Consider the following 27,529-nt stretch of genomic DNA (forward strand, 5'->3'; position numbering starts at 1 on the left):
TAGACCGACAGGAATGGAGACTTCTGAACAAAGTGACCAAGCTGGTCAAAGTCCGATGGCTGAATCAAGCACTGGAGGAGGCCACTTGGGAGTCCGAAGCAGATATAAGAAGTCGCTACCTGAAGTTGTTTGGTAAGACTTAATTTCAAAGACGAAATTTATTTAAGTGGAGGAGGAACTGTAGAGCCCAAATTCAGTACACGTAAAACCCGTACATTTATTTAAATTGTTTATTTAAGTTAAATTGATTTTTACCAATGCATGATTTATTCAAATGCATTATTTTAAATTAGTTATGTTTAGGTGATGCACGTTAAAATATTTTCTTGAGTTTCATGTTTCACTCGATTATTCGATGCGGGATCGAGAAAAGAGACTGACGACGAGTATGGCGATTTAAAGTGTGGTATTTTATTTTAAAGTTAGAATTGGAGCATTTTAAATAATTTACCTAGTCTTAGCATTTTAAAGCCTAATTTATTTATTTAGTGGTTTTAGGATTTCAAAACTTTTAAAGTTTAGCAAGTGTGCATTTTGTTTTAAATTAAGAGATTTTTATTTAAAGTTAGAGGAAGGTTAGTATTTTAATTAGTTGTTAATTATTAATTAAGCAATTTTATACTCTTAATTAACTTAAAATACACACACACACACACACACATATTTCATTCGCATTTCATATTTTTTTTGTGAGGAAAAAACACTTAGGGTTCTTAAGCTTCAAGCAGCCGCCCCCCTTTCCCTTCAAAGATTTCAGCAACTTTCGTCCACTTCTCTTCAAGAAAAATCGTCCCACGTTCGTCCAAGATCAACCCTCGCATCTATCCCGCTTCGGTATCGTCGTTTCGGTAACTTTAAAAATCAAAAGGCATGTACAATATTTTGTTTATGCATCGATCTTGTTATATTATATGTTCTTATGTTTATTATGTGTAAAAATTCATGTATGTTGTGCAAAGTTTGAGCAAAAAATGGTCGGATCACTTTTGAAAGGATTTTTGGATCTTAAAATTAAAAATATGCTGTCATTTTAAATACTGCAACTTTTTGGTCGATTTTCTTGAACAACTTTCAACATATAAAATGTAGTACTTTTTGATACCTTCGATTTGACATTAAATTCGTAATTTTTAAACAAGAAACGAGTGAGTTATGATAGTCTTTGTGGGACTGCTCAAACAACAATTTTCTGAAAATATGTTCTTGATGAATTCTTGAAGTTTATTTGTTGCAGGCTTCGTTGGGAACCGTTGGGTGATTGCTGCTGCGGTTAAGTATTGTGTATATGATATTGGGATGATTTTTGGTTCTTCGTTTCGTTTCGATAGGCACTTGGTTGCATTAGAAGTCGTAGAAAACATTTGGTGTCAAAATGTCGTGTTCACAATTTGAGTTGCGTTGTATGGTTTGTGTCACGCCCTGTGTCCGAATCGTTGGTGACATTCGGCATTTTTAACAATTACTTGAAAACAATTAAGTCTCGTATCAAAAACAAAACAGTCTTTTTCATAAAACAATATTGTCTTTACAATGACAATGAAATAAAATTACATCAGAGTTTCAAAAGCGAAAACAAAAGGAAAGTTGAAATCTTGAATCTCGATCTCGATCATCGGTTCACCAACCCCAGAAAGCTTCTTGCTCTTCCTCATTCATTTGCTCTTCGTTTTTATCTGAAATTTGTAAGGGGTGAGTGTTTTCAAAACACTCAGCAAGTGGGGGGTCGATCGATTTCCAATGATACATATAAAACTTATTCTTTAAAACATTTCTGTAACAACTTTGAAATCTTATTACTTTTAACTTATCATAACAGAAACGAATCGAATATGAGACAGAAGTTAACAGATGATTCAGAGAATTTCAGAAACAGATCAGATCAATTCAGAACAAACACAACACTGTTACTCATCTCATTTCCATGGTCAAATTGTCCCCAATATGTTAGTCCTCTAAGGGGTGAGGCCAGAACACGGTTTAATACCCACCGATGAGGGCCAGACAGAACATGGTTTTATACCCACCAATGGGGGCCAGACAGAACTACAATTTTCGTCCCATTTCAAATTCGAATCGTAATAGTGCAACACAAAATTCTGAGTTTTCCAAACATAACGTATCAGAATTTTCAGATATAAGAGTTTCAGACGGATTCAGCGTAATCAAAGAATTTCGAAACATAGAAGAAAACGTATAATCGATCGAAATTTTTAAAAGACATACATCATGCTTTTCAAAAATGAGGACACACACACATGCATGTCATAACTTATATATTCGAGTTTTAAAAGTACAAACGAATACACATATCAAAAACCCAATTACCGAACTTGCAGATTCTTGTAAAAAGTTTCCTCTCAAAAATCGAGCAGAACTTCGACGTAACCTCAGCAAATGCTGTCTTCGATCGAGCAGTAATATGACGCATGATTTCAGCACTTGACTGCACGAATATTCCCTCCTCTTCCTTGCTTATCTTGGCCGAAATTTTGGAGGGGTTTGTGTTGGGGTGAGGGCCGAATTCTTTTTGCCTTTCTTGGAGCATTTTTCCTTCCCTTTGATGTGGTATTTATAGACCAAAGATAGCCCCTTCACCTAGCCCTCCCCTTGGATGCAAACTTGGGCTCCAAGCCATGCATTCAATGTGACTTTTAATGTGGTCAAGGTATATCAAGCATCAAAGGTCATCTCCTGCACCATAAATGTGTCCTGGTCCCGTATCTCCTCCTGCAGCTCCTTTATGGGTTAACTCAAAGGTCATTTCTTGCATTCTTAATTTGTCCAAACCTTTAGCTCCCTTTTTGGTCTTGTTAGGACAAGCTTGGTTGAGCTGAAAGATCAAGTCCTTGAGCTGGGGTTTTACTCCTCCAGTGACAAATCTTCAATGGATGCGGTTCCTTGCAGCTTGGCTTCACGTTGAGCCAATCCCCGAGCTTTGAAGCTACTTCCTTGAGTTAAATTAGTTGAAAATCTACGTTAATATTCATGTTTTACAGTAAGAACGAAAGTTGTTGAGCTTAGTTTGAGCTAAATTTTAAGTTCGTATTTCTTACATGATTTGCTTCAGATCAGAAAATCTCGGGTTCTCACATCCCTCCCTCCTTATTGAAAGTTTCGTCTTCGAAACTTGGATCCGCTTAAGCTTTTGAATAAATGAGGATATTGTGAGCGCATTTTCTACTCGAGTTCCCAAGTGGCCTCTTTTTCGATATGATTTGACCACTGCACTTTGACATATGGGATTGTCATGTGTCTCAACACTTGGTCCTTTGTGTCCACTATTCGGATAGGGACCTCTTCATATTTGAGTTCCTCATTCAAATGTCCTTCAATCATCAGCGATGCAACTTTGAGTGCATGACTCGGGTCTGGGACATATTTCCTTAGTTGTGAGATGTGGAATAAGTTATGCATTCTGGACATATCCGGTGGTAAAGCCAGTCGATAGGCTAAGGTTCCCACTTTCTCCAGTATCTCAAACGGTCCCACATACCTTGGGTTTAACTTTCCAGATTTACTAAACCGAACCACTCCCTTCATTGGTTAGACTTTAACATATGCCTTTTCACCAATTTCTAATTCCAACGGTCTTCTCTTCAAATCGGCCCAGCTCTTTTGTCTATCTTGAGCTGCCTTGAGTCTTTCTTTGATTATGGCTACTTTTCAACGGTTATTTGAACAAGCTCTGGTCCAGTAACAGACTTTTCTCCGACTTCATCCCAGTATATAGGCGATCTACATTTTCGGCCATACAATGCCTCATACGGAGCCATTTCAATGCTACTGTGATAGCTGTTGTTATAGTCGAATTCTATCAGGGGTAACTGTTCACTCCAGTCTCTAGGAAAATCTAGAGCACATGCCCTCAGCATGTCCTCGAGGGTTTGAATTATTCTCTCGGTTTGGCCATTAGTCTGAGGATGATAGGCCGTGTTGAGATTGACCTTGGTTCCCATAGCATTTTGAAAACTTTTCCACAAATCTTGATACAAATCTTGGATCTCTGTCAGACAGTATACTCACTGGGACTCCGTGTAGTCTCACTATGTTGTCCTTATACAAAGTAGCTAGTTTATCCAGGTTGAAATTCATCCGCACCGGCAAGAAATGTGCAGATTGACCTTCAAGCCGTTGATGTTCTACCATAACTTGTTGACATGTTAGGCACTTGGAAACAAAGACAGCCACGTCTTTCTTCATTCCATCCCACCAGTAATTATTTTTCAGATCCCGGTACATTTTGGTGCTTCTCGTATGTACTGAAAATCTCGATTTATGTGCCTCCGCCATTACTTCTTCACGGATCCCATCGATGTCTAGCACATACAACCGTCCTTTCATCCAGAGTATACCATTTTCATCAATATGAAAGTCCGGAATCTTTCCTTCTTGAATTTGCTCTTTAATTTTGAGGATAGAGAAATCTTGACTTTGTTTCAATTTGATGGTCTCTCGAAGGCCTGGTTGCACTGATAGTGAAGATAAGCTCACTTTCCCAATATTCCTTCAGCTCAACGCATCTGCCACCTTATTTGCCTTACTCGGATGGTAATTGATTGACAAATCATAGTCCTTGAGAAGTTCCATCCACCTTTTTTGCCTCATGTTTAATTCTTTTTGAGTGAAAATGTACTTGAGGCTCTGGTGATCAGTAAATACTTCGCATTTTACTCCACAAAGGTAGTGCCTCCATATTTTGAGCGCAAATAACACTGCGGCTTACTCCAGATCATGAGTGGGGTAATTCTGCTCATACGGTTTTAATTGCCGTGAGACATGAGCAATTACCTGACCTTCTTGCATAAGCACACATCCTAATCCTCCCTTTGAAGCATCACTGTATATAGTGAAATTATTACCATCCTCGGGAAGAATTAATACTGGTATGGATAGGGGTTTTGTCTTCAAGGTTTCAAAACTTGTTTCACATGCTTCATTCCAAATGAAATTTGAATTTTTCTGGGTAAGTTTTGTGAGTAGAATGGCTATCGAAGAAAATCTTTCCAGAAATTTTCTATAGTAGCCTGCTAAACCCAGAAAACTTCTTATTTCAGTTACAGTTTTTGGTTGAGGCCAGTCCTTGACTGCCTTTACTTTCATAGGGTCCACTGATACCCCTAATTCTGATATTATATGACCTAAGAACGCCACACTTTTTAGCCAAAATTCACACTTCTTGAATTTGGCGAAGAGCTCATTTTCTCGCAGTGTCAGCAAAGTGAGACGCAGATGTTCTTTATGTTCTTCCTCATTTGGTGAGTACACGAGCATATCATCTATGAAAACGACCACAAACTTATCAATGTATGGCTTGAATACCCGGTTCATAAGGTCCATGAACGCTGCCGGGGCATTTGTTAGACCACAAGGCATTACTGTGAATTCGTAATGTCCATATCTTGTCGTAAATGCAGTTTTAGGTATATCCTCTACTTTGACTTTCAACTGATGATAACCAGATCTCAGATCGAGTTTTGAGAAAACCTTTGCTCCTTTTAGCTGGTCGAAAAGATCATCTATTCTTGGGAGTGAGTACTTATTCTTTATGGTGATCTTGTTTAACTCTCGGTAATCAATACATAGCCTCATGCTTCCGTCCTTTTTCTTTACGTATAACACTTGGGCTCCCACGGAGATACACTAGGGCGGATCTGCTTTTTGTCCAGTAATTCCTGCAGTTGCTCCTTAAAATCATTTAGTTCAGCTGGAGCCATTCGGTATGGTGCCTTTTAAATTGGTTCAGTACCAGGGACCAAATTGATTTCAAATTCTACTTCCCTATCGGGTATCTCACCTGGTAACTCCTCGGGGAAAGCATCTGGAAATTCTTGAACGACTGGAATCTCTTCCATCTTTGGAGCAGTTTCTTCTCTGACTTCATTGACCATTGCAAGATAAATTTCTTCACCTCTTTTTATAGCTTTCCAGGCTTGTGATGTAGATAAAAGAGATTTCCGTTCCTTGGATTTTCCGTGGTATAAGATCTCTTCTTTAGTCGAAGTCTGGAGTCTAACATTTTTCTTTTGGCAGTCTACAATGGCATGGTGTTTAGCTAAGCAGTCCATTCCAAGAATGATGTCAAACTCAATCATATTGAGTTGAATCAATCCTGCCACAAAAATATGTCCACTGATTCCAATTTTACAGTTTCGATACACTTTGTGGATTTCAATTGTCTAACTGGCAGGTGTTGTTACGCTTAATCGCAAGTGCACGATGTTAAGTAATAGTATAATGTACGTGAGTACGAGTATCGTTCCACTGAAGACTGTATTTGACAATTATTATTTTCAGTTATTAAATCTTTAGTAACGAAATTTGGATGATTGTTTTAATACTACTATGCTCAAATAAATATGCAAATAAAAAGATTCAAGAATTGAATAATGAAATATAATATCTAAAGTGGTTGATTAAGATTCAATGAGAATTAATTTGTTGGGAATATCGGTTCACCTACCCCTCGTTAATTAATTAATTCGTTTGATAGTGATTGTATGCTTCCGACAGGATTTCCTATTCAATTGAACACACTCTCTCGAGCTATGCCAAACTAATTCTACTTAGTGAAGTAATTAAATGTCTTTAATTATTTATCACGAGTGAATCGCATATCGATAAATGAAATCCCCTAGTTTTCGACCCTTAGGATTATAACTATCGGCGCGTATCTAATTTCATATGTCTATGTAAATTGTAGATCCACGGATTATACTACTCGTTCCTATCACAAGCTATTCTATCGAACTCATACGCAATATAAAAATGTTGTTAAAGTTAGCTATGCTCTAACAACACAATGAAAAATAGTATCACATTCAAGAATAAAGCAACAATCGAAATATAAATTAATTAAATCAAAGTTTGGGGTTGGATCCCCTTAAATCCCAATAAATATTTTGGTTTAGCTACTAGAATTCATGTTAGAAATAAAGACAACACAATGTTTAAATGATAAAAACTAGATCAAAAATACTATGCGTGACGAAAGTGCGAGGAACGACACCCGGAAAATCTTCGAATCTCAAACTCCAAGCGCAAAATCCTCTCCAAGGCTTGTGGTGGCTGATGAATTCTGTCTCCTCCACAAAATCGTCCCCTCAACCTCTTCATATCATCCATATCCCCAAAATAAGGTAAGGAATCGGACAAAAAATCTTACCAAAAATAGGTGGCGCTCGGGCGGTAGAATATTACCGCTCGAGCGCCACACCTTCTGTAATTATGCTTGGGGAATGCGGCAGTCGTGCTGGGGCAGTAGAATATTACCGCCCGAGCACCACACCCTCTGTAAATTAGCTGATCGAGTCACTTATCGCTCCCGAGCGGTAAATTTCTGCCGCTAGGGCACCAGTCTTTCTGCCCATTTTTGCATATTTTTCTCCGATTTCAGTTTTCCGATCATTTGTCCAGAAAATTCACCACGTCCAAGTGAGACATGATCGAATGCATATGCTTACTCTAAAACGAACAAAATGTAAATGAAATGTACGCATGCACAATGCAAACACACACAAAACTAATGCAGTAAAACACGTAAAAACCATACCTATCAACCCCCTCATACTAACCTTTTGCTTGCCCTCAAGCGAAATAGGTTACAGACCACATCCAAGACATGAAAAAAACACAAAGTGAAATTATTAAAACAACTAAACTGATGGCGAAACAGCAAACTGATATTTCATGCCTCAGCGGGTTTTTGAACTACACCCAATTTGTCAACTCACAGCACTTATTAACGCCCCTTTCAAAACACCCCAACACATTTTTATTTTGCCAAAAGGTGTGGTCGTGTGTGTGTGTCATGGATTTTTCTAGCTTGTGCTTCAGATAGTTTTCTTTCCAAATCATGTGGGTCGCCGAATCAACAATTCAACGCAAGTTTCTCTCTCCTGAGTTTTGTTTCTATTCGGGACCAACCAGTAAACACATAAAGTGGTATAGTTTCATAGTTGAACAACAAAATTTAGGGAGTCAATAGCCATAAGTGCTCAAGTGGTTCAGAAAGATTGGGAGTGCATAGATCATTTTCACTATGCGCTTGTCAGAAATTTTATCTGACATTCATCAACGCCTTACATCTCCATCTTTTTAGCCTTGGGATAGGATTTCATCCCTTTTTGGCTCTCCCACACCTTACATCTCCTTTTGTTTCTCACATTTGTTTTTTAAAATTAAATTCATACTTTTATCGTGCGTACTCCCTAGGATTGGAATAAAGGGTATGTTTATTTATCTGGCCTAAAGATGAATTTTCAGGTCCTATGCACGATTGGGATGAAAGGTATTTGGGGTATACTTTTTATTTTCGACTCGAGTTCATGCTACTGGTCAGTCACTTATTTCAACAGATATTCATTCAAGTTCTACTCGCATCTCAAGTTTTTCCAGTTTCCCTCACAGATTATTTTGAACTTAACTGTCATTCACACCACTACCAAAATCCACTTTATGTGCATATAAAAACTTACAATTCACCGGGGATTCATAATGAGTGATAAGACTAAGCAACATGCAGTTCATTTAGACCAAAATCATCATTGGCTACCAATTTACTTGTTTCACCATCGACTGACTCACATGCAAGACACATACGAAACGACCCCCTCATACTAAGTGTGTGCAATACCGAGAAACACTGAAACACATAAACGAACATATGGATACAGAACATAGACACCAATGCAAAATAAGTGACAGAATGAAACAAGAGTAAGAAATAACACATAAAACAGTAGAAAAAAATAAAAATGCAAAGAAAGCGAAAACAGTGAACTCCCCTGATCAAGGCTCCTCCACGTCGTGCTCTGGTGGTGGCACTCCTGACGCATCCCCCTGCTGAAGATAGTGATACTGAAACTGGTAGGGGGGAATGAATGGCGGAGGTGGTGGTATGGTCTCAGGATCCACGCCCCTGTGGATGAGCATAGTGCGCATCATGGAGTCTAGATGGGCAAAATGTGCCTTGAAGTTAGTGTTGACCTGCTCCTGGTGAGCCATGAAGGCAAGACCCTCATCCATTTTTTCGTTCTGAGTACGCCTTCGGGGCTGTGGGCGACGAGGGACGGCGGTGCGTTATCCACCTGCATCTCTTTCGTGAGTCACTATTTCGCTTAGCACGTTTCCGTTGGAGGTCTTCCACAAAAATAGCCTTCATCGGCTGTAACCACTCCTCATCATCACGTAATACAACTCCCGCCCTTGCACACAACTCTGAAATGATAGTGGGAAAAAAGAGGCCGACATGACTATTGTGAGCACTCAATATGATCTGAGAATTTATAAGTTTGCCCACGTTGATGTCGTATCCCTCGGTCAAAGCAAACAGTAGCACCGCCCGCTCTTTTTGCACCTCACTCTTATGCGAGACCAGCATCATCCGTCGGGCCACAAATAGATACCAAAGGGCAATTCCATCTTTCAAATACTTCTCGTCAAAACAGCTTGGAGGTCCGCCCAACGGTTTCCACATCGCGCCCAGATGGCACAGCGTTGTGAGTAACATATCATAGTTGGGGTCGGCTACCAATGCCTTAAATCGAGAGTCATCAACTTCAGCCGTCTCTAATAGTGCGTTAATTGTAACAGAGTCGCACGGTACAAGTCGACCTCTCACAAAAACCTTACCATCCTTCCCTTCCATCGCATTGGCATAGAATTCCCGAACCACTGAGACCATTGCCGCCTTAGGTTGATTTCCAAATTGTTCTCATCCACGCCTATCCAACTCCACAAAAGGATCTAAATATCTATCTTCAAACTGCCTACGGAATCCTCTCTCGGCAATGGGGTTTCTATGAATCTTAGCGTGATCATATCGACCCCTAGCAGCCTCACTCACAAAACGATGTCTATCAAATGACGAAGATGAAGAGGAAGAGCCGGGATTACCTTTTTGTTTCTTGGGAGCCATTGTGGTGGATGATGGAGAAGGTGACCTGCGGGAAGAAGATGACCGGAGAGCGATGAGTCTTGATTCCCAATGAAGAGTGTGCCACGTTGCCGGAAATCGGACTTGGACCGAAATTTCTGCACAAACAAATGAGATGCGGTGATAGAGAGTATTAGGGATTTGAGGGATCTGCAGAATGAGAAAGAGGATCGCGTTTTTTAATTGCAGGAACGCTCGAGCGGTAGAAAATTACCGCTCGAGCGCCGAGCTCTCTGGAAATTTGGCCCGAAATCAATGTTCTCGCTCGAGCGGTAGAAAATTACCTCTCGAGCGCCGAGCTCTCTGGAAATTTGCCCCAATTTTTTTTGAGAATAACAGTAAAAATAACTAATAATAATAAATAAATAAAAATAACTGACATAAAAAAAATCGAATTAAATGCAAGATAAGGGAAAGAGAGGTAGTTCTCAATTTATAGTCGAGCGCTTGACTGTCGGTCAGTCTCAGTTCGGATTGTCTTGGAACCGTGTGATTCCAAGTTCAGGATCAATTGAGCCACCCATGTAGTGCTTTAGTCGCTGTGCATTGACCGTAAATGTCCCATGCTTTCCATCGTGCAGTTCCACGGCTCCCGATGGGTATACTTTAGAAATCACGAACAGACCAGACCATCGTGACTTCAATTTTCCGGGAAATAATCGCAACCACGAGTTGTAGAGCAGGACATTTTCACCTTCTTTGAATTCCCTCTTGATGATCCGCCTATCATGAGCCTTTTTTGTCTTTTCTTTGTATGACAGTGCAAGATCATATGCCAGATTCCGGAATTCATCCAACTGATCCAGTTGAAGCAGACGTCATTCACCTGCATCAGTAAAGTTAAAGTTTAGTGCTTTTGTAGCCCAATATGCCCGATGCTTTAACTCTACGGGTAGATGACACGCTTTACAAAACAATAACCTATATGGTGTAGTGCCTATAGGTGTTTTGAACGCAGTTCTATATGCCCAAAGAGCATCATCTAACCTCACTGACCAGTCTTTTCGACTGACACCTACCACTTTTTCCAGAATCTGCTTGATCTCTCAGTTCGACACTTCCACTTGATCACTCGTCTGGGGATGATAGGGGGTAGAGATCTTAAGTGTGACACCATATTTTCTCAAAAGTTTTTCAAAGAATTTGTTGTAGAAATGGGTGCCACCATCACTAATGATTGCTCGTGGTGTCCCAAACCTGTTAAAAATATTATTCTTTAGAAATTTCAGGACCACTTGAGCATCATTAGTGGCATAAGCTTTTGCCTCTACCCACTTACACACATAGTCAACCGCCACCAAAATATATTTTTTGGTGAACGAGCTGGGAAACGGTACTATGAAGTCTATCCCCCACACATCAAAAACCTCACACTCAAGAATATTATTTAATGGAATTTCATGATGGTTAGAGATGTTACATGTCCACTGGCATTTATCACAAGTAAGCATATAAGAACGAGCATCATTAAAGAGGGTTGGCCAATAAAAGCTACATTCAAGTACCTTGGATGCCGTCTTTGTTGGTCCAAAATGACCACCTACCTCACGGTAATGGCAATGGTTTAGAATCTGACCAAACGCTTCCTTTGCAACACACCTTCTGATCATAGAATCTGCACATATTTTGAACAAGAAGGGTTCCTCCCAAAAATAATATTTCACGTCCGAAAAGAATTTCTTTCTTTGGTGAAATGTTAAATATGGAGGGGGTGTGCCTGTAACAAGAAAATTCGCAAAGTTTGCAAACCGAGAACAATTTTTCACCGCTAACAGCTGTCCATCCGGAAACCAATCATCTATCTCATCGTTTTCACAATTTTTACTAACGTGCTCTAGCCTAGAAAGATGATCAGCTACCACATTTTCAACACCCTTCTTATCTTTTATTTCTAAGTCAAATTCTTGCAACAATAAAATCCACCTAAGTAGGCGGGCTTTGCATCTTTTTTAGTAAGTAAATATTTCAATGCAGAGTGATCTGTGTAAACAATGACCTTGGACAAAACAAGGTATGTGTTTCTCACAAAAATTTGCGGGCGTGCCAGGCACATGTTCGTGCCAAAATTGTGAAATAATCTGACTTCGTTTACCGAACGTTGTAGGTCTCGATTCGGTCGTAAGTTCTAACTCCTTCGAAATGGTTCAAAAACGCAAACAAAAATGAGGAATATGACAAAATTACAAGAGGGATCCATTAACAACATCATATATAATTATGTTGCTATGAACTTGATCAACGTTTTTACAAGAAAGTTGAAGGAATATGTAAAAAATTCAAATACTTGACTGCTGGAAATTGAAATAAACATGCATAGAATTGAGAGAATTCTACAGAGCTTTGCTGTAGATTTTTGTGTTAATTTTGTCGGGGGCTCTTGATTCTTCCGTTCCCATTTTTTGTACAACTCTCCTAAACGGTTTGGCCATTTTCCACGTCTATCCATGATGCGTCGTGGATCACCTCCTCCGTCATGGTCTTCAACTGACACTTTATGGGCTTGTTCATTAGGCCTTCTCATATTCTGCAGGCCTTTATAGTTGGTGGGTTTTCAATATTTGGGCTAAACAACTGCCCCCTTAGCCAATTTGGGCCAATGGCCAATTTGGCCATATTTGGCCCAATTTTGGCTATTTGGCTACTTTGTTTGGTATTCTAGCTATTCAAAACTCAGCGTACAGTCATATGGTTTTGAAAGGATTGGTTCTATGGATTTGAAGAAGAATTGACAGTTAGAATGCATGTTCTTCCTCCAACAGGTTAGATCCAAGTGTGCTTTCCCTGACCCCTTCCTTATCTCTTTTTTCCTCATTTCATTCACCCAAATCTCCATCAGCACCCACCTATCATCCCGAAGAAACCGCTGATTACATCGCCTTTGTAATGCCATCCAAGTTTCTGAAAATTGTCATCATCAAACTTCTTTACATCAAGCCACACCTTCTCAAGATAGGTATATTTCACCATTTTTCCCAATACTCTATCACAAAAACACAGTAGAATTTGCCACATTTCATGCTGCTCTCAAGGTGTTTGTTCCTATGTTTGAATGAGTTTTTTGATGAGTAACAATGGGTGTTGCACTTCAACGAAGCGGTTACCTTGCTGTGCATATTCAGAGCTTGGCCTATGGCTAGTGCAACTTCTGTAATCTTCATATTGAGAACACAACCACACGAGTTGCTCTTCCTTTGCCCAAATCATTAGCTAACACTGTATAAATTAGCTCTGATTGAGATGGCAGAGTCTGATGGATTTCAGAAGATAGAAATGCGGTACGTATAAATAACCAACTTTCATTCACTTGGCCGTCTTCCATCCTGCTTAGTAGATGCTCTTCTTCCTCGTTGTTATGTTGCATTATTATTTGAGCATTCATTGTTTGTGGATCAACACTCTGTTATTCATCACTTGGTCCTATTTATTTTGCAAGAACATAGTTGGAGAAATCGAGAATTTATCTCAAAGGCCAAAACAAGAAAACACCTTAAAGACCAATAGAGATGAAAATTCCTCGTGGTAGTGCCGCTGGCCTATCAAAAAGAAAATTACCAAGCTTTGATGAATATCTCTGCAACCAGCTGAGCATATACGTGTGGAGTGTCATGCACATTGAGAGGAAATAAAACATGCAGACTAGGCACAATAGCTGTAATTTTTTGCACTTGTTTGCCATGATTTGGCAAGTGTTTTTTTTTCCTGATATGTAGAGTTGAAAAAGTGGCTTAAAAGCAAAACTTTGTTCTTGGAAACATGTTGTGAACATAATACATGCTGCTTGGGATTTGTTTACATGTATTAGTATTTTTTTTTGGCATTTTACATTTACAAGGGAAACTCTGCCAAAATTTTTCTAAAAAATAAACAAACGACAAAAAGCCTGTTTTCTTCAACATTGACGCAAACATGGCGGGTCAACACTGCTTGTTACCAACCAACTGTTCAAAAACATTTTTCTAACAATACTCCCCAAGGTTTTGAGATATGCCATAAACGAATTTCACTTTTTCATCAATTTGGACAACCAACACAACAAATATTCATCTTAAAATACATCAACTACATCGAATTTCATGAGAAATGATTTTATTTATTCACAATGCTCCATCATTATTTACAAACAACTTCAGCAAAGAATGACTTAAAAGCCTATTCCTCACATATTTACAGAAACTTCTTATGAGTCAATATGACAAAACTAACCAAAGTGGTCATCCGGCCTACTTTGTACAATACTTCTCATGTATTCCATCTTTATGAACCATTTTTCTCCGACTGTCGATCTTTCATATGAGCCGGAGCTAAGATTAAATCATCCATTTGTAACCCTTTCTCCTTGCTATCTCCATATTCCTCCTCAAATATTACTCCAGCTCCATCGATATCCCACAACTCCTGAGGCTGCACTTCATTCACCAGCTGTTGCATTTTGGCTTTCTTCTCGGAAGTTACATCGACTTCCATCTCCTCTTTAGTGAACTTAGTCATTGACCTCCTCGATAATAGATCGGACCATGGGTCTAGGAGAGACCATGGCAGTAGGTTTGAGAACCTTCTAACAGCCTCTTTAACATTTTGAGTGTCCGTGTACACTGCTCTTGGTTGTCCATGCACTTTGTAGTTACGAAACTGAATTGCACCAAAAGGTCCATCATAATATCTAGCCTCTACTGTGTTGGAATTAGATTGATACAGCTGCGAATAAGCATGTACCACTTCCACCTCATCCCATTTCCACATCAACAGTAACTGGTGCATGGATGATGGTACACAATGATTGGTGTGAATCCAATCTCTCCCTAACAAAACATGGAAGCTAGCACTGGAATTGACCACGAAAAAGGCTGACAGCGAGGATCGGGATCCTACAGTAACATTCGCTGCAATACTCCCAAAGTTTTTGTAGATTCCCCAGTAAAAGCTGCCACATAGACTTCAATAGGGATCAAGACTTCCACATTCCTCCCCAACTTCTGAAGGATTCTGTAGGGTAGAATATTCACAGAAGACCCATTATCTATGAGTACCCTAGACAATGGTTTTCCATTCATGTGCGCTACAATGTAGAGTGGTTTGATATGTATCGTCATTTCGTTGCTGGGTCGCTTCATTAACACTCTTTTCTCTTCATCGATAAGAACACCGACGCTTTCATTCAAGATATCAGTTTGAGTGTATTCTGTACCACTTTGATTTCCAGTGAATACATCGGATTCAAACGTTATCTTGCGTTTAAACTCCTCTGGCAGCATTAATGCGCCAGTGGCACATTCAAATGAAACGAGGATCTGTCCCACCCTGAAAGTAGCCTTCTTGACTGGTTCACCGTCTTCCTCTGATAACAATTCATCATCTTCTTCCTCGTTATCTTTAGTGGCCTTCCTCCCAAATTTTTTCTTCTCTTTGAATGACTCCTCTAACTTAGATCTATGCTCAGCAGCTTTTTCTCTCAACATACGTCATTTTTGGGTCCGAGAAAGAGGTTTTGGGAACTTTGGATGTCCCACCCGCTTCCATATACCATCGGGGATTGCTCTGGAAGAACAACAAAGCGGGATTTTCTTTCATATTTTTTATCGGTGTTCAAAAGAGATGGCCTCTGTATTATCTTCTGAAATGACTGCCGGTCGCTTCTTCGCTCACGAATCACAGACCAAGAACATGGGCTCCTTCCGAGATATTGGTTCTCTGGCCTTTTGGCCATGGATTCCCTGTCATACCTCATATTCCTCCCAGTATAAAGCAGACCGCCCCCACTGTAATAGCTGTCTTTTCCATGAGCATCTTCTGTCTTCTTTTCTTTAACTTCAAACATCATTTTTCAAGGCACCCAACACTTCTTTATGCTAAGTCTTGGTTTAACGGACATGTCGCCACTCCCATTCCTTCTCCTCTCATTGATTAAAAAACACAAGTCAGTACTGCTCATGTTCACATTGGCTAGCGGGGGAAATTGATCTTCATCCACTATCATTGCTTCTTTTTTCTCGGGAATTTTCAAGACTCCCTTGTTGATTCTTTCCTGCAAGACCTTTTTGAAAGCCCAACAAGCATTAGTATTATGGTTGAAGGAATTGTGATACTTTCAGTAGTCGCTTCCTTTCACCTCCTTCCTAGTGGACAACTTGTGATCTGGGGGAAATGTTATAAACTTTTCCTTCACTAAATGATCGAAAATTTCCTCCGTCTTTAATGCATCGAAGGTATAAGGTGTTTGCACTGGAGGAATGTTTTTCTTGGAGAGTTCTTCACTCTTGCGTTTCAAGAAAGGGATAGTGCGTGATCCGGAATTTGCTACTTCTGCAATGCAACTTCTTCCACTTTCTGGAAATAAATGCCCACTGTAGACTTTCTTTTATGACTCTCTTCCCGCAACAATTCTTCGTACTCTGATACTTTGACAGCAAGTTCATAAAAATCGCGGAATTCCATCCCTTAGAATTTCTTTCTAAGCCCAAAATCGAGCCCTTGTTGTGCCATCTTCACGTATTCTGATTCGGGGAGGAAAACTCGGCATCTGCTTCTCACCTTCTTGAATTTACAAATGAAATCATTAGCAGATTCTCCCGGTTTTTGGAACACCCTTGACAATTCCGCTATACTGATCTCAGGCACTGTTCGGAAGAATTGTGTATGGAATTGACGTTCCATATCATGCCAAGTCATAATAGAGTTTCGAGGTAGCGTCGCATACCACGTGAAACCAGTGCTGGTCAAAGAATTTGGGAACAGACGTAGCTTGTAATTGGAAAAATTCTCCAGATTTTCTAATTCCCCACACTGGATTGTGAACCTTACTGCATGTTCCACACTTGACTGACCGTCTTCCCCAGAGTATAAAGTGAAGTCTGGAATGCAATATCCTCGTGGATAAGGATTGTCACGATCAACAACACCAGGATACGGTTTATGGAATTCTGGTCGGTTCATTGGCCTCACCCCTTGGCCATACATCTCTTGAATAACATCACGTATCATCTCAAAATCCAACACTGGAGTTTATCGTAACTGGTGAGGAGAATAGATTGCCCCCCGAGTGTTATTCCCCCAACCTGGCACTGAATATCCACGCATTCCTCCATCACCATACATCCTTGGATGTAAGTTAGGAGACGTCACAGAGAACATATTACCAGCCACTTGTTTACTGTTACTGCAAATTTGGAATTTTAACCCCAATTCCTCATACCTTTTGTGCGGAGGAGTGTACCTTCCTTCCCTGGCAGATTCAGCAATCAATGCTTCTCCCAAGAGGCAATTTTCACCTGCTTGAGGAATCCCTGGTCCTTGGCCTTGATCTTTCAGCAGTTTAACGTCAGTTTCTTGAAGTTTCTCATTTTCTGGTGTAACAACATCTCTTTTTGCAGACTTCCTCCATTCCTTCACTTCTGCCACAAATTCCATCATAATAGTAGCGAAAGCTTGGGTCATTTATCTGAGGTCACTGTGGATATTATTTTCCATGCTCAACATGAAGTTGGTTGAAGGTCCACCGCCACCAGAAACTGCAACTCCTTCCTTCAGAGTCTCTTCTTCGAACTGGTGTAAGAGTCTCTCAACAGTCCTTCCATCTGCATCAGTTTCCTGAAAATCTTCTTGTGAGCGATGACTTTTCCCCTGTGATGGAGAAATTCCTTCACTCTTCTCAGTACGCTTTGGAGGCATTCGGGTCCTACCGGGCGTGCCAACTTGTTTCTCACAAAAATTTGCGGGCGTGCCAGGCCCGTGTTTGTGCCAAAATTGGGAAATAATCTGACTTCGTTTACCAAACGTTGTAGGTCTTGATTCGGTCGTAAGTTCTAACTCCTTCGAAATGGCTCAAAAACGCAAACAAAAATGAGGAATATGACAAAATTACAAGAGAGATCCATTAACAACATCAAATATAATTATGTTGTTATGAACTTGATCAACGTTTTTACAAGAAAGTTGAAGGAATATGTAAAAAATTCAAATAATTGACTGTTGGAAAATGAAATAAACATGCATAGAATTGAGAGAATTCTGCAGAGCTTTGCTGTAGATTTTTGTGTTGATTTTGTCGGGGGGCTCTTGATTCTTTCGTTCCCATTTTTTGTACAACTCCCCTAAACGGTTTGGTCATTTTCCATGTCTATCCATGATGCGTCATGGATCACCTCCTCCGTCATGGTATTCAACTGACACTTTATGGGCTTGTTCATTAGGCCTTCTCATATTCTGCAGGCCTTTATAGTTGGTGGGTTTTCAATATTTGGGCTAAACAGTATGAATGAAATTTGTCAAGAGCAAAGACTACCGCAAGTAACTCTTTTTCATTTGTTGCATAATTCAATTGAGCCTCATCTAGGGTCTTACTTGCATAGTAAATTGTATGAAATACCTTGTTTTGTCGCTGGCCAAGTACCGCCCCCACCGCAGTATCACTGGCATCGCACATGATCTCAAAGGGTAGATTCCAATCTGGTGCCACCAAGACAGGAGCCTTCACCAAGCGCTCCCGTAAATCTTGGTATGCCTGCAGACAATCAGAATTAAAATCAAAAGGCACATCTTTCATAAGTAAAGAAGATAGAGATTTTGCAATTTTAGAAAAATCTTTGATAAAACACTAATAGAGACCGGCGTGGCCTAGAAAACTATTAACTCCCTTTATTGAAGCTGGTGGCGGTAGGTTCTTGATGACTTCTACTTTAGCTTTGTCTACCTCAATCCCTTGTTCCGAAATCTTTTGCCCTAGGACAATTCCCTCTTGTACCATGAAGTGGCATTTCTCCCAATTAAGAACCAAGTTTGTCTCCTCGCACCTTACAGAGCTCAGATTCTGCAAACACTCATCAAACGTTGCACCGAAGATAAAAAATCATCTATAAATATTCCAAGAAAAGTTTCGATCATATCATGGAATATAGCATTCATGCAGCGCTGAAATGTAGTAGGGGCATTACAAAGACCAAAAGGCATAGGACGAAAAGCAAATGTTCTATAAGGACAAGTGAAAGTGGTTTTCTCTTAGTCCTCAGGTGCAATAGTGATTTGATTATACCTTGAATACTCATCTAGAAAACAGTAAAACTCACATCCCACTAGTCTCTCCAACATCTGATCAATAAAGGGAAGGGGAAAGTGGTCCTTACGGGTGGCATCATTCAATTTCCTATAGTCAATACATACTCTCCACCCCGTAATAGTCCTTGTGGGAATAAGTTCATTCTTTTCATTAGTGATCACCGTAATCCCACCTTTTTTAGGCACACATTGAACATGACTTACCCATGCACTATGTGAAATAGGATAGATAATACCTGCATCGAGAAGCTTAATTGTTTCAGCCTTCACTACCTCTTGCATATTTGGATTGAGTCGTCTTTGAGGCTGGACGAGGGGTGAGTACTTTTCTTCCATCAAGATTTTGTGCATGCAGATCGATGGACTTATTCCCTTGATGTCTGCCACCTTCTAGGCGAATGCCTTTTTGTGCTCTTTGAGAACTTGCAACAGTTTTTCCTCTATAGCATCTGTCAAAGCAGCAGAAATAATGACAGGCAAAGTGTTATTCTCACATAGGTACAGGTACTTTAGGTGCGGGGGTAAGGGTTTGAGCTCAAGCATCGGTGGTTTCTCGATGCTTGACTTTGGAGAGGTCAAATCTCTGCGTTCTCCTAAATCCTCCAGTCTCATCCTCATTGGCTTTCTCCATGGATGGTTGGCATTAAAGTATGCCACTGTTTCAGCTTTTTCTTCGTCCAAGTCGTCATCCTCCAATTCAGTTGTGAGAGTGGTTTCCAAAGCGTCCCTAAGAGCATCCTGCACATAGTTAGACACAAGAGCATCAAAAGCATCAATTCTATAACAACTATCAGAATGCAGTGTGTGCTTAAGTGCATTAAGGATGTCTGATAAACATAAAAATTGTACATTAATTAAATGTTTTATAATATAAATATATAGTTTTTGTTTTATTAAATGTTTAAATATTATATGTTTTATAATAAATTGTATAAAATATAAGTTGTTGTGTAATTACAAGTTTTTACAATTTTTTACAGGTTCGATAAAACAAGAATAAACTTGGCGTTGCAAATGGGATTAAGATGATTCTTGGACCTGTAGAAAGTTGATTATAATATCTACAATATTGTTGACAAGAATGAGATAAAAATCCTCTCACAATTGGGATCAAATTAAGCAACAAATAAAGGTACCAAAGGAGTGGCAGTTTTACCATGCTCTAGTATTTTTACCATATCTCTCAAATTGCTTGTTCAAATGGTTTGAAAAAAATACCACAATTAGACAACTCAATTATCCACATGTTTCTTTTTATGTGAAGAAGCAAATTCGGAGAAGAAGATTTTCAAAAGTGATGTGAATTATAATATAATATCTTGGAACACCAATGAAGACTTATGTGTAAAAAAATAATATTTTATTTGTGGTTGTCTCCCCAAATTTGGCTATAAATAGGGGTGCATTGTAATATATTGAGAGATCCCTCATTCTATGAACAAACATTTGAGTTCATAATATTTCTCTCTATATTTTTCCTTTATTTCTTCATTTAAATATAATTAGCATGTTAATTTCATATTCAAAGTTTTACACTTTGAATAATGAATAGCTAACTTCCTAAAGTTGAGATGATAAGGTGAAACTCTTGGCATGATAATAAGGTTATTAAAAGGTAAGAATCTATGTTTTATATTATTTAATCATTATTTATTGTTTATGTTATATTTATTTCTTTAAGCATTTTTATACCCTACTTATAAGTGGGAGTTTTGATTTATTGTTGCTATATGTTACACTAAATTCTTGGAACCATTTAAATGTTTGTTTGGTATTACCAACCATTTAAAGTGGATGCCTTGATTTATTATATATGAATATATTATAATATTAAATTCTTGGAACCATTTAAATGTTTGTTTGGTTTTACCAACCATTTAAAGTGGGAACCTTGATTTAGTGTTTACAAATATATATAGCACAATAAATACTTGACCACATTTATAAGTTTTGGTATATATTATATACTTATAAGATAATAATTTATAACATAATATAAATATGATTATTTAATATATTGGAACCATTTTATTAAGTGGATTTCAATATTGTTCGTTAATGTTAACTTTATTAAAATACCAAGAGTGGATCCTTTAATCTCAACTACTTAAATTAAAATTTGAACAATTAAAATTTACCCATTAAAGATTCAAACAATTAAAATTAAAAAGAAACAAAAACAAAAACAAAACAAAAAGACATTGTAGTGGACTTGTAATTACCTTAGCTTCCCTGTGGATACGATATCGGACTCACCGAATTATACTACTTGTGGACAACCTGCTCTTGGGAGTGCAACAATCAAAGTGACAACAAGTTTTTGGCGCCGTTGCCGGGGAAGTATAATTTAATTTCAAGTCTATTTAATTTTGTTTATAGTTTATTTTTCTTTATTTGAATTTTTATTGCTTTTGTGTGTTTTTATTCTTTTGCATTTGCATTTGCATGAGCATTATTTGGTCACGTACACTTAGTGGTCGACTCATTCGAAATAACCCTTTATTTTCACAAAACATGGCGGAAGAACCCATCCAAGAAAATGAAGATGAAATTCAATCTCAACATGATCATGATAGACGAAGAACACTTAGAGATCACATGAATCCTACACGTACTAGTGCACCTTCATGTCTAGTTTTTCCCCCTGATGCATCTCATTTCAATTTTAAGCCTGGTATTATCCAACTTTTACCCAACTTTCATGGCTTAGATTCTGAAAATCCATACATGCATTTACGAGAGTTTGAAGAAGTGTGCAACACATATAATGATCTAAATTGTAGCATGAACACCATTCGACTTAAGCTTTTTCCTTTTTCTTTAAAAGATAAAGCTAAAACTTGGCTACAAAATCTTAGATCGGGATCCATTCGAACTTGGGATGAATTGCAACAACAATTTTTGAAAAAGTTTTTTCCATCTCATAGAACAAATTCTTTCAAAAGGCAAATCATCACTTTCACTCAAAAACAAGGAGAAACTTTTTATCAGTGTTGGGATAGATATAAAGAATTGCTTAATCTTTGTCCACATCATGGTTTTGAAATTTGGAGAGTTGTTTCTCAATTTTATGAAGGCTTAACACCTAAAGATAGGCAAATGGTTGAATTTATGTGTAATGGAACATTTGAAGATAAAGATCCAAATGAGGCAATTGAGTATCTCGATTCATTAGCTGAAAATGCTCAAAATTGGGACACTATAGGTACAATCGAACCATCAAACAAGATTCAATCTCCTACATCTGGTGGAGGTATGTACACTCTCAAAGATGAACATGATCTTCAAGCTAGATTTACCTCTTTGGCAAGAAAAGTTGAGGCACTTGAATTGAAAAAGAATGGTCAATTAAAATCTGTTCAAGAAATTGCATGTCACATCTGTGATACAAGTGATCATTCTACAAAAGATTGTCCCACTTTGCCTTCTTTTAAAGAATGTCTCCATGAACAAGCCAATGTTTTAAACAATCTCAAAAGGCCAAATTTTGAACCATTTTCTCAAAGTTACAATCCAGGTTGGCGAAATCATCCAAATTTTAGTTGGAGGAATGATAATGCTGCACAATTTTCACAACCACATTTCCAAAATCAACAAAATTTTCAAAATTATGCACCTTATGTTCCTCCACCTAAAAGGAATTTGGAAGATATATTGAATTCTTTCATTGCAAAGCAAGAGTCTATCAATACTCAAACTGCTCAAACCATGACAGATTTGAAAGATACTCTTGCTAAATTTGCATCTGCACTTAATGTTCATGAAAAAGGTAAATTTCCTTCACAACCTCTGCCTAATCCCAAGGATCATCATTCACAAACTGGAACTTCTGGAACTCAACCGATGGATCAGGTAAAATCTGTTATTACCCTTCGAAGTGGTAAGGTTGTGGAAAAATCCATTCTTGAACCTTGTGAAGATGATGATAAATCAACTCCAAAGGGTAAGGAAGTGGAACCCATAACTTGCGAAGAGGAGGTTCAACAGACAGTGTCACCACCATTCCCTCATGCATTGAAAAATACAAAAAAATCAAATTTGAATTCTGATATATATGATATTTTTAAACAAGTAAAAGTTAATATTCCTTTATTAGATGCAATAAAACAGGTACCATCATATGCCAAATTTTTGAAAGACTTGTGCACTGTGAAAAGAAAATTGAATGTGAAAAAGAAAGCATTTTTAGCCGAACAAGTAAGTGCAATCATTCAAAATAATAATGCTTTGAAATACAAAGACCCTGGTTGTCCTACTATTTCTTGTATTATTGGAGAACGAAAGATTAAAAAAGCCTTGCTTGACCTTGGAGCTAGTGTGAATTTACTTCCATATTCAGTTTATCAAGAACTCAATCTAGGCGAGTTAAAACCTACTTCGGTAACACTTTTACTTGCTGATAGATCTGTTAAAGTGCCAAGAGGTATGGTAGAAGACGTGTTGGTCCAAGTTGATAACTTTGTATATCCTGTCGATTTCATAGTTTTAGATACACAACCTATCGAAGCTTGTAATGCAATTCCTGTAATTTTAGGTCGTCCATTTTTAGCAACTTCTAATGCTCTTATAAATTGCAGGAATGGAATAATGAAGTTGTCATTTGGTAACATGACCTTGGAGCTTAATGTGTTTAATCTTTGTAAGCAACCACATGACAAAGGAGATGAAAGTGAAGATGAAAATCTTATTGAAACTCTTGTGGAAGAAAACATTCAAGAAGGGAGTACTCGTGATCAATTAGATATTTGTTCAATTGAAACTGTTAAAGAAAATATTGAAATTGATCTTGATGATTTTATCAGGTATCACTCGTTACCAGGATCAGAGAAAGAATTTGATGCAAAATATGAGAACAAAGACGAACCACCCATATTGGAGTTAAAACCCTTGCCAGAAGAATTGAAGTATGCATTTCTTGGAGAAGATGAAATATATCCGGTGGTAATTTCTTCCAAACTAGCAAGTGATGAAGAAGGTAAATTAGTTGATATGCTTAAAAGACATAAAAATGCAATTGGTTGGACACTAAAAGATCTCAAGGGCATTAATCCACTAATTTGCTCTCACAAAATTCACTTAGAAGAAAATGCAAAAACATCTCAACAACCACAAAGGAGAATAAATCCATACATGAAAGATGTTGTGAAAACTGAAGTTCTCAAACTACTTGATGTTGGGATTATCTACCCTATTTCTGATAGTAAGTGGGTAAGCCCAACACAAGTAGTTCCGAAAAAATCCGGCATCACAGTGATAAAAAATGAAAAAGGTTAATTGTTACCAAGTCGAGTCCCATCTAGTTGGCGGATGTGTATTGATTATAGAAAATTAAATAACGCCACTAGAAAAGATCATTTTCCATTACCATTTTTGGATCAAATTTTAGAAAGAGTAGCAGGTCATCCATACTTCTCTTTCAAGAGGATTCGCGGCATGTCAAGCCCTGGTAAGGTTCTTCGCTTTGCATCGAATTAAACCACATGCTCCACCGCTTGTGCGGACCCCCGTCAATTCCTTTGAGTTTCATTCTTGCGTTTTCTTGATGGATATTTAGGTTATTATTAAATTTCAATTGCACTCGAAGATTAAGATAAAACTACATTCACATGTCTTTTTGGAACATTTGCATTTAGAAGGATATCATTTGGATTATGCAATGCCCCAGAAACATTTCAAAGATGTATGCTAAGCATTTTTTGCGACAAGGTTGAAAATTGTTTCGAAATTTTCATGGATGATTTAACTGTCTTTGGGAATACATTTGATAATTGTCTTGAAAATTTGGAAAAAGTTTTAAAAAGATGCGAGGAAAAATGTCTTATTTTAAATTGGGAAAAATGTCATTACATGATTACTTCTGGAATTGTTTTGGGACATGTCGTGTCATCTAATGGAATTGAAGTTGATGAAGCAAAAGTTGATGTCATTGCCAATTTACCCCCTCCAAAAACCATTAAAGAAATTCGCTCATTTTTGGGACATGCTGGATTTTATAGGAGGTTTATAAAGGACTTTAGTTTAATCTATAAACCAATTTGTAACCTCTTAACAAAAAAAACTGCATTTGAGTGGACTCAAGAATGTCAACATGCTTTTGATAAAATCATTCGACATTTAACATCAGCTCCAATCATGCAACCTCCTGATTGGTCTTTACCATTTGAAATCATGTGCGATGCGAGTTATTATGCACTCGGTGCAGTATTGGGTCAAAGAAGAAACGGTAAGCCTTATGTGATATATTATGCAAGTAGAACTTTAAAAAATGCTCAAATGAATTAATCCACAACTGAAAAAGAACTACTTGCTGTAATATTTGCATTAGATAAATTTCGTTCTTATTTGATTGGATCAACGACTATTGTGTTTACTGATCATTCTGCTATTAGATATTTGTTGACCAAACAGGATGCAAAGCCACGACTGATATGATGGATTTTGTTGCTCCAAGAATTTGACATTGTGATCAAAGATAAAAAAAGGAACTGAGAATGTCGTAGCCGATCATTTATCAAGACTAGTAACAGGATCATCTTGTGAAATGACACCAATTAACAATAATTTTCCTGATGAACATCTATTTTCAGTTACTACTACACCTTGGTTTGCTAACATAGTAAATTTTCTTGTGACAGGAAAAATGCCACCGCAATGGAGTTCTCAAGATAAAATAAAATTTTTGAATGAGGTAAAAAAATTTTATTGAGATGATTCGTATCTGTTCAAGTATTGTCCGATCAAATTTTTTGACGTTGCATACCCGACAATGAGGTAAGTAGTGTCATTAAATTTTGTCATTCAGAAGCATGCGGAGGACATTTTTCTTCAAAGAAAACAGCTGCAAAAATCCTGCAATGTGGATTTTATTGGCCCACTTTGTTTAAAGACACCCACGAAATCTGCAAGATTTGTAAAACTTGTCAAAAATTGGGTGTGATTTCAAAAAGAAACATGATGCCTTTGAATCCTATTATTGAAATTGAAATCTTTGATTGTTGGGGAATAGATTTTTTGGGACCTTTTCCACCGTCGTTTGGATATTTGTATATTTTAGTTGCAGTTGATTATGTTTCCAAATGGATAGAGGCAATTTCATGTCGAACAAATGATCATAAAATCGTCATCAAATTTTTAAAAGAAAATATTTTTAGTAGATTTGGAATTCCTCGAGCCATGATAAGCGATGGGGGAACTCACTTTGTTAATAAACCATTTGCTTCATTAATGAAAAAATATGGTATTACTCACAAAGTAACTACTCCTTATCATCCTCAAACAAATGGACAAGTTGAATTAGCTAATAGGGAGATAAAGCAAATTTTGGAAAAAACTGTTAAATCAAATAGAAAAGATTGGTCTCTGCGACTTAATGATGCACTTTGGGCATATCGAACAGCTTTTAAAACATCATTGAATATGTCTCCCTATAGGTTGGTTTATGGAAAACATTGTCATTTGCTTGTGGAATTTGAACATAAAGCTTATTGGGCGATCAAAACTTTAAATTCAAGCATGGATGATGCCAACAAATTGCGTAAATTGCAACTTAATGAACTTGATGAACTCAGAAATGACGCGTATGAGAATTCAAGGATTTGTAAAGCAAAAATCAAATCATTTCATGATAAAACAATTCTTAGAAAATCTTTTGAGATTGGTAAAAAAGTTTTGCTTTATAATTCTCGACTTCACATATTCCAAGGAAAATTACGATCAAGATGAACAGGCCCATATGTTGTAAAGCATGTGTATACTTATGGAGCTGTGGATATTGAAAATCCTAAAAATGGTGATGTTTTTAAAGTGAATGGACAAAGGCTTAAACCATTTTTGGAAAATAAAATCTTTCAAGAAGAGTTTATTTCCCTTTCTGATCCTTGATTTTTTTGTGTTGCATTTAATTTTGTTTGTTTTTATTTAAGATTTCCTTAATCATTTTATTTTCCCAGTTAAATGGCGGATAACGGTACTCCGTGACTCTCATAGTCGGTTTAATCAGTTTCCCATAATTGCTGATACAAAAATAAAAAAAAATCATTTCTTTTCTTTTCAAAATGGATGAAATTCTCTCAAAAATTTGTAAATATTTTCCCTCTGTTTCTGAAAATGTTCTAAGAAAAATTTATGCAGGAAGGTGTGAAAGATTGAGATTGCTAATGCAAAAAGGAATTCCAGAAGATATTCGTCTTGTAATAGAAGCTAAGGTCCGATTAGGAGGAGAAGTTCCACAATCATTGCTCATTCGGTATTTGCCTGGATTAGGAAAAAGCACTTATGCGAAAAAACGAAGGGCCAAAAGTTTAGGGGTTTGTCATAAGTGTGCAAGATGGACTTGTGACAAACGATGCAGATCTTTGGGATGTGTTTCCAATAACAGAGAAGATAAAATTGGTTTCATTAAGAATGGGCTGAGTAAGGAGTCTTTAGATAACATCTTATTGACTCTTGAGACGCATTCTAGTGGACATGTGCATATTGAACTTCTCCGTTTATGGAAACAATTCCAAGATGAGCGTCATAGTCTTGGGAATCCGACTAAAAAAGACC

General features: G+C 37.8%; 1 pseudogene; it reads left to right on the forward strand.

The window, feature by feature from the left end:
• The first annotated feature begins 19,805 nt into the window (after positions 1–19,805).
• The window catches only part of LOC140963946 (uncharacterized), an 11,572-nt pseudogene continuing 3,848 nt past the window's right edge, over positions 19,806–27,529 (forward strand).

The sequence above is a fragment of the Primulina huaijiensis genome, chromosome 18 (assembly GCF_012295235.1).
Source record: "Primulina huaijiensis isolate GDHJ02 chromosome 18, ASM1229523v2, whole genome shotgun sequence".
NCBI classification, from domain to species: domain Eukaryota; kingdom Viridiplantae; phylum Streptophyta; class Magnoliopsida; order Lamiales; family Gesneriaceae; genus Primulina; species Primulina huaijiensis.